Raw genomic sequence first — 8,306 nt, 5'->3', positions numbered from 1 at the left:
GATGTTTACTGTGGGAGGCGTTCGGGGGCTTTTCTGATACACGAGGGAGCAGAAACAAGGCCTATGGTCAACCTATGTCTCACTGAGAAGGTAAAATTTAAGCAAAGACTTGAAGGAATTGATTATGCAGATAAGCCATGGAAGAGTGTTCCAGAAATAGAAACAGCTCGTGCGAAGGCTCTGGGGGCAGGAGCACAGCCATGGGCTCAAGGAACAGCGGGGGGGCTGGGGACGGCTGCGGCAAGCAAGAAGGGGAAATAATAGGACAGAGAAATACGTCGGAGGGGGTGGGGGCGGGGGATGGAGGGCCTTAGAGGACCAACAGATATACGCGTCGCCCAGACTGGACCCACTTCAGAGTAAACATGGGGCATTAATAATGACGTGGGGACAATAGCCACAAACCAGGCAAACCGGCACGATGGGCGGCGCTACGGAACAGACCTCTGGCTTTTACGTTAAAGCGAATGGGAAGTCACATGCAGAGCAACGTCTCCCTGTTCTCAGAAACCATTCCAGTGTCAGAAGGGTCCTTGGGAAGGGTACGTGCAGACCTGGCGCCAAGTTCCTGGAGGCGTGGGCGGGACAGATTCTGGCTCCGCAGAGCAGGTGCCCCCAGGACCACGAACGTCGCAGAAGAGAGCCCTCTTCTATCCTTCGGAAAAGGAGCAGGATGGGCTGGCCGTGGGCGGACACAGGGAGGCTCGGCCGATAGCTCGCTCAGTGAGCTCCACGCTGCTGCCCTTTGCTCCACTCACACAGCTTCCTTAATGCGACAAATATTGTTTTTTTCATTATTGATTTATTTTGCTGTGCACTCACCAATGGCAATACGGTTCAGAATATATTTTAGTGGGAGAAACAAAAAAAAAAAAAAAAAATGCGTCCGGTGGTAAGAAAATCAATGAAAAGAAATCAATGAAATAAAATGACTGAACTCATAAATTAAACTCAGGTCATCGGAGCCGCCGCTCCTCTCAGTGCTCCGTCCACTTACCTCAAAGAGACCTCTGGATACTCAGACAGCTGCCGGAGAGCCCCACGGCCAAGGAGGAAGGGGGGTCCATCACAGAAGCTGTGAAGAAGAGAGAATTTCCAGACCCCGCAGTGTGTGCCATCCTGGGTGGCCGTGACCTTGCTGAGTCACGGGACCCAGCTGGGCAGTGACCGGCCCACAGAACAGAGGCCTCGGCGGTGACAGGACAAGACAGCTTCAGTCTCTTCCTGATGTCTGAGCAGGTGGCTGAGACCAAGACCGGGGCCCTTCCTCCCCAGGAAGGAGGCCTTCTCCAATGAAGGCTTTGGGAACAAGAGTCTGAGCTGCCCAAAACATTCAGGCACAAACATTTATTCACAAAAATGTGAACATTTATTCAGAAAACGCCCCAACACTACAGTCTTCCGGACCCTTCCATTGTGCCCTCGGTACCAGGGTCTACGGGCCTCAAGTATCATTCAACAACAACAACAACAACAATGCAAAGCTCCTGACACAGCTGTCCCCCACTTTCCGGTGAAAGAGAAAGACACCAGCGCACAACCCTTACACCACCAGCAGCCCTTTGCCCGGGTGTGGGCGCCTCCCTGAAGCACTCGCTGACCGCAGTCTGAAGCCCCAGTGGACCCCACCCACCCCCCTCACCTACAAGCCAAACGTGTGGAAGACATTTTGTCCCTCCCCCAACTCCTGCCCCGTGAGGTTCCAGAAGTGGGGTCTGCACCACATGGAAGACTGAAGTCAGACCCTTCCCCGCACGTGGGTCGATGATTCAGTGGCCAAGATGTCACCCATTGTCCTCCTCCTTTGCCGGACGCTCAGGACTTACCGTGTCTGCAAGGCAAGGGGAGACCTCGGGGCAAGGGTGAGGGCACCGGGCCCTGGCAGCTCCCATTCCGTGTGTGGGGATCACACACTTTCTCCCCAATGCACGCAGGTGGGGGGAGCCCATCCGCCTCCAGCCACACCCCTCGCTGGGCGTCTTCCTGGGATCCAGCGTTCAGTGTCTGTAATAAACACACATCTGAAACCAGTGCAGTGTTCTACGTCCGTCACAGCTCAGTTTTAAAAATTACAGAATCAGGCAGGGGCGCCTGGGTGGCTCAGTGGGTTAAGCATCTACCTTTGTCTTGGGTCATGATCCCAGGGCCCTGGGACTGAGCCCCACATCAGGCTCTCTGCTCAGCAGAGAGTCTGCTTCTCCCTCTCTCTGTCTTTCTTTCTTTCTCTGCCCCTCTCATATAAATAAATAAAATCTTTAAAAAAAAAAATAAAGTCAGTAGGACAAGACTCAGAAGAAGGTATGCTTGCTGACACTAGCTCAGAACGTGTCATATTTTGGAACTCGACAGAGATGACAGCTGTACATTATGGATATACAACATGCTGTAGAATTACTCACTTTAAAATGGTTAATTTTAGAGTCTGTGAATTTCATCCCGATTTACAAACGAGAAAGAACTTGTTGCTAGATATTCAGATAAAAAGGCTGCCTCGGGAAACAACTTGCTTGGACTTTAAGAAAATGGCATGTGGCCACAGACACAGCAAACAGAGTTCAAGGGAAATGTGTGAATATCGGTCCTAGGAAAGGATTTTATTTTATTTTTTTTTTTTAAGATTTTATTTATTTATCAGAGAGAGAGAGGGGGAGAGAGCGAGCACAGGCAGACAGAGTGGCAGGCAGAGGCAGAGGGAGAAGCAGGCTCCCTGCCCAGCAAGGAGCCCGATGTGGGACTCGATCCCAGGACGCTGGGATCATGACCTGAGCCGAAGGCAGCTGCTTAACCAACTGAGCCACCCAGGCGTCCCCTAGGAAAGGATTTTAAAAAGGACGATGCGAACCTAGACTGGAAAGTATAATATGAAAACAGAGAGTAACAGCAAGTCCAGACGTGTCAGTCCCTCCCCTACACATAAACTGAACTCGCCGGCTGACGGAGGGTGTCAGAGTGGATTGCGACGTAACGCAGCTCTGGGGCTGTTTGCAAAAACACACACTCAATGCATGAAAGCACCAAACCATCGGGAGGCCAAGTTGGAGAGGAGATGATACATCAGCCCAATGTCAACCGGAGACAGCCAGTGTGGCCGCGTTAATGTCAGCCGCAGAAGACGCTAAGGCAAACCGCATCATTCAAGAGAGTTTCTGCGGCTGATGCAAGCTACCGAAGCCATGCAACCCTTCTCAACACGGACGCGCGTGACGAAGGAGACTCTGGGTCCACACGGCAAGTCATCGACTTGCAGGCATGATCTGATAAATCGCCGTGAACGTGGGAGCCACAGCACGCGGCTCGCCGTAAATCAGACCTCAAGCAGCCACCAACCTGCCGCCCAGAGAGAAGAGTCGAACGACACAATTAAAACTTCCAACCGACGGCACGTTTAGAAATATTTATTATATTTTCCGTGAGGCTTTAAAGATGTCTCAGCAAGTTTTAAAGGGAAGTAATCACAGGACATGAATTTGTTCCCCAAAGTCTGGGAATTCAGCTGTGACTGTGAAAAAGGGGGCCCGATCTCAAATGGACGGAAGTAAAATTTCCGCCATCAAACAGACTACAGAAAATGGAAATGGAAATGTGGAAGAGAAAGCATTTAAAAAGACATCGTTCTGGGGCTCCTGGCTCATCAGGGAGACTGCTTGTCCCGGGCCCTCCCCTCCTGTTGGCTCTCTCTCTCTCTCTCAAATAAATAAAACCTTCAAAACAATATAAAAAAACCAAAGGACATTCTTCTTGCCTATCTGAGTTTGTGGAGTGGGAGTTCATCTGCGAGGCACTTTTTTCCTAATTGCAGGAATACCGTAGAACGCAGTTTTGTGCTCGGATGTCAACCTGCTAATAATTTTGTCACGCCGTGGCTCTTGCCTTTTCCCTGGGAACTGCTCCCCGGCTCTTAAGCTTCCCCCTCCTTCGGCCAGAAATCAAAAGCCTCCGAACACAAACGCGTGTCGATAAGACACCCGCCGACCAGCACCCCCAGAGAAATCAGAATTCCTTTTAGACTCCATCTGGGTCAACCTCCTGCGCAACATATCCTAACTCCCACCTCAGCCAAATGCATTTCCGTTGTTAAGGTCTCCGTCGTGGTGAAATAAAAGGTGACATCTACCCCCTCCCCGTCCCCTGGAGGTTTAAATTCAGACAACCCACGGCCTTTCCTTTTCTGGAATAGAGTCAGTAGCTGCTCTTCCTCCCACGGCAGAAACCGGTAACTAATGTTCTGATCAGCAACTGGCTCCCCAGAGCTTCTTCCAGGAAACCCCACCCAGGCCTTACCTGGTGTGGCCCTGGCTCCTCAGCAGACTAGTTCTTGAGCCAAAGGCTTCAGGGGGGACTGTTTGTCCTGGTGGAAAGACATGCTCGGCTAAGCTCTGCGTTTATTAGCAATGGGACATGATAAAAAGAAGGTTTTGAAAGACAAGGACAAGGCGCTGCCTGCTTGCTTCTACTTGCCAACTGGACCGGCTCCTGTAGGGTCAGTGGGTGCTGAGCCCCAGAAGCAAGGGTCTGCTTACGACAGGGCTGTAGGGTCCCTCCCTTCAAGTTCTTACCCTTCTGTTCCCTTTTTCACTCAAGCCAGAACTGCTTTTCTCCTAATCACTTGAGACCTCAGCCAAAGACGTTTCAGGTGCAGAGAAGCAAAAGCAGAGAGCTCTTGCTTCGTCTCCTCTCCGTTTTCAAGGGAGTTCGTGCTTAGGGTTAGTGGTTTTCAAAGTGTGGTCCCTGGGCCAGCAAAGTCAGCATCACCTGGAAACGTAGTAGAAACGGATCACCCAGGTCTAACAAATCTAAAGCTCTTGGTCCCCAGCAAGCTGTCGCCATGGGTAAAGTTTGAAAACCACCGCTCAGAACATGCCTCTTTGGTTAGGTTTATTCCTAGGTGTCTTACGGTTTGGGTGCAACTGTAAATGGGATCGATGCCTTAGTTTCTCTTTCTTCTGTCTTGCTGTTGGTGTAGAGAGATGCAACTGCTTTCTGAGAATTGATTTTATGTCCTGACACTTCACTGAACTCCTGTATGAGTTCTAGCAGTTTTGGGGTGAAATCTTTTGGGTTTTCCACATAAAGTATCATATCTGCAAAGAGTGAGAGTTTGACTTCTTCTTTGTTGATTTAGATGCTTTTATCTTTTTTTTTTTTTTTTTTTTTTTTTGTTTTGTTGGTTTTATTTTTTTTTTTTTTTTTTTTTTTGTCTGATTGCTGAGGTGAGGACTTCTAGTACTGTGTAGAATAGCCGTGGTGATAGTGGACAGTTCTTGTGGCTCTTATATTTCTGCTGGACATCAGCCTGGTCAGCTACTGACTTGAATTTACTATTTCTAATATGGTCTGTCCGATCATCTTGTACCTTGTGTTTGAGCTGATACCATGCTGGACATTACCATATGCAGAACCCACCTCTGGTGTGGGGGTGCTTCCAAGAGAATCTAGACATGGCTTTACGTGCCCCTGCCTCGGGGCTGGGAGAGTATCTCGATTTCCTAGTGGATCTGCCCACGCCAGCTGGAAGACCTCGGCGTCGGACCAGCGTGGTAACTGGTGTTACCAGCCGCCTCACTGCCCCGTTTCTCTGGTGGGGTTTGCCAGCTCACTCGCTGCTCTGCCTGGCTACGAGGGTAACCATGACTGCAGCCTGGACCTCACTCGAAGCTCCAAGAATGTATCAGCACAGAGAGATCCAAACAGGATCGTCTGAGGCACACAAAGCCGTACTGAGATTGAAAATTCTTGTCTACACATCCCAGAACAGGGATAACCCCGTTCTTCTGGTTGCAAGACTGAAACCCCAAGTGTCGTGACAGGCGCAGTCTCATCCGAGAGCAGCTCGGCATCCTGTTCGGAGACCCTCCCCCGGCCTGACTGCACCCTTAGCTGTCACCGGGAATCAGGGAGGATGCGTGGGGAGGCTGCCCGTGGCGGCCGGCAGGGCCGTGAGAATGGTCATTTAGCAGACAGCACCTGGAGGTCAGCTGTGCTCATTGCTCCGGGACAGAACTGCTTCCTTTCACTGCACAAAGCAAACTCCGGCATCTTCTCTCCCCGCCCCTTCTCCCCGCCTCCCCTCTACATATGGATCTATAACATAGATTAACCCTTCACATGGATTAGGTCGTATACAATACATGCTACAGTTTATACGGATTATGTGCGATCACATGACACATGATTTTGAGCTTGTATTGATGTTAAACTTAAGCTTCTTTGCTTCTGTATTTTCTCTTTTCTCATATAATGAAAACCTTGAGCAATGCACCTGATGGTCCGCAGATCTGTCTCTTGCTTCAACAGTGTTTGGATGGAACAGACCCAAGGATGCCCCTTACCAGCCTCCGACCATCTCCGACCTTTCTGCCAGTCCTAACCTTCAGAGCCCTCTCCTTGGCCACCCTCTGTCTCCAGGGCCAGCCAACACCCTATTTTGAGCTGCGCTCCTTATTAATGATCAACCGTGAGCTCCCAGATTCGACAGAATTATTCCACAGACGTTGAAGCCTCTGTCCGCTCCTGATCACCCTCCATCTGTGGGCCTCCTACACCGGCCTCTCTCTGAGCTTCTGTTTCCACCAGGAGGGTGTGGATCTGGAGGGTGTCGGCCATTTCTGCAAGCCCACTGAGAAGTGTGAGGGTGCTGAGTGTCTCTCAAAGATGCAAACCCCTCGCCGCAGCCACACCCCCTTGGCACGCTTGCACACAAGCCACCCTAAGGGGAGTGGGGTGAAACCTCCCTGATCTAGAGGATGAGCCTGACCAGACCGGTGTGGATCTGTATGGCTCGGGTTCTGCCCACGCAGACCCCATCTCTGTGCCTTCTCTAGCCACTTCCTAGACGAGGAGTAAAATTCACCAACATGGTGCACGACTTCCTGACTGGCCTCTGCTGCCTGCCTGGCCCCTAGGCGGAGCTGGGCAAGCATCTCTGCAGAAGGCTCATCCTCAAGGGTGACTAGGAGCCTCTGGAGCCCAGCAGCCTCTGAGGGGCCCCCCGGCCTCCCTCTGGTGCCAAGGTTTGTGCCTGAGCTTCTCCCTACGGCCGTGAGGCAGCTTTTTAACTCCCCTGAGCCCTTTTCCAAACTGTGGGCCAAATGGAAATAAAGCTTTTTGCAGGAAAAAAAATGTGTGTATATATGAAATGAAAATATTGGATTCTAATATCACCAACAGCTTTTACTTATTTGGTTTATTCTACAACACACATACAATAATCTCAAAATTATAACATCTACAATGAAACAACTCATTTCCCTGAGTCCTTTTTATACTTAGAAAACATTGCTCCAAAAGATGTTCGGAGTCCTATGTGCAAAAGACACTTGAACTCACTCCTTTTCCGGGGCAGTCACATGTTACCTACCATACAGGCCACCCAGCCAGCTTGCCGCAGCCTCTAGGAGCCTGGCTCACAGGAGCTCACAGGAGCCTGGAGGACCAGGCACATAAGGTCTGTCTTGCACAAGGAGCCTTGGGCCGCTTGCTCAGGGGGCCAGTCCCCTTTCTAAAGGCCCGTGGTATTGTCACAGCTGTTGTTCTGTCATTTGCTCCTAGACTTAACTGTCGGCCGCCACAGAGCTGGGGAAACTCGAGGTAGTCCATACCCCTACACCAACTTCAAAATCTCCCCCACCGTTATAACTCTTTAATAACTGAATATTTGCATACATTGAGAATGATAACCACAAGAAATCTAGTTGACATCCATCACACAGTTACAAATATGTTTTCTCGTGATGAAAACTTTGTAGAGCTAATCTCTGAGCACTTTCCCTTATGCTGGAGTCCGTACGTGATGTGTCTTGTTAGAGTTCTTGAGCCAGACCTCCAGGCTTGGACGTGCGTGTGTGTAATGGCCAGCAGGGTGGGGCCAGGATTCCAGGGAAGACGGGGAGAATCCATGGGGAGAAGGGACAGAGCTGCCCGCGAGAGAAAAGCCTGACCGTGCTGCTGGAAGGGAAAGCCTAGTTACGCCTGGCATGACGCACAGACTGGTCGAGTCACCGTGTCGTATACCCAAAGCTGACGTAGCACACCGTGTCAGCTGTGTTCACATGGAGGCAAGAGTCCGAGGGCACGATCAGCTGTGTTCCCTTCCAACAAAAGCCCCAAAAGGAGGAAATGCATTTAACTCACAACAGAAAAACAATAGCGATGGCCGATTGTGATTGAGCCGTTACCGTTATAACGATTCACATCTATTAGCTCGTTTAATCCCTCTGGCAACTCTCTGTGGTAGGTCGTACGATTATTCCCATGACTGATGGGGAAACTGAGATAATTTGCCCCAAGTCCCAGAGACAGTAAGTGGC

At 50.5% G+C, this 8,306-nt stretch overlaps 1 long non-coding RNA gene across 1 annotated transcript in view; it reads right to left on the bottom strand.

Annotated features, from left to right (window-relative positions):
* Positions 1-526: 526 nt before the first annotated feature.
* LOC132025808 (uncharacterized) overlaps positions 527-8,306 on the bottom strand; it is a 28,466-nt gene continuing 20,686 nt past the window's right edge. The window contains exons 3-5 of the long non-coding RNA XR_009406697.1: positions 1,827-2,004; positions 998-1,075; positions 527-766 (exon numbers count right to left, since the gene is read on the bottom strand). This is a non-coding gene — a long non-coding RNA (uncharacterized LOC132025808). The remainder of the gene's footprint in view (positions 767-997; positions 1,076-1,826; positions 2,005-8,306) is intronic.

The sequence above is a fragment of the Mustela nigripes genome, chromosome 10, assembly GCF_022355385.1.
Source record: "Mustela nigripes isolate SB6536 chromosome 10, MUSNIG.SB6536, whole genome shotgun sequence".
NCBI lineage: Eukaryota > Metazoa > Chordata > Mammalia > Carnivora > Mustelidae > Mustela > Mustela nigripes.
Note: the sequence above shows the minus strand (reverse complement) of the source record. Positions and strands in the feature narration are given on the sequence as shown.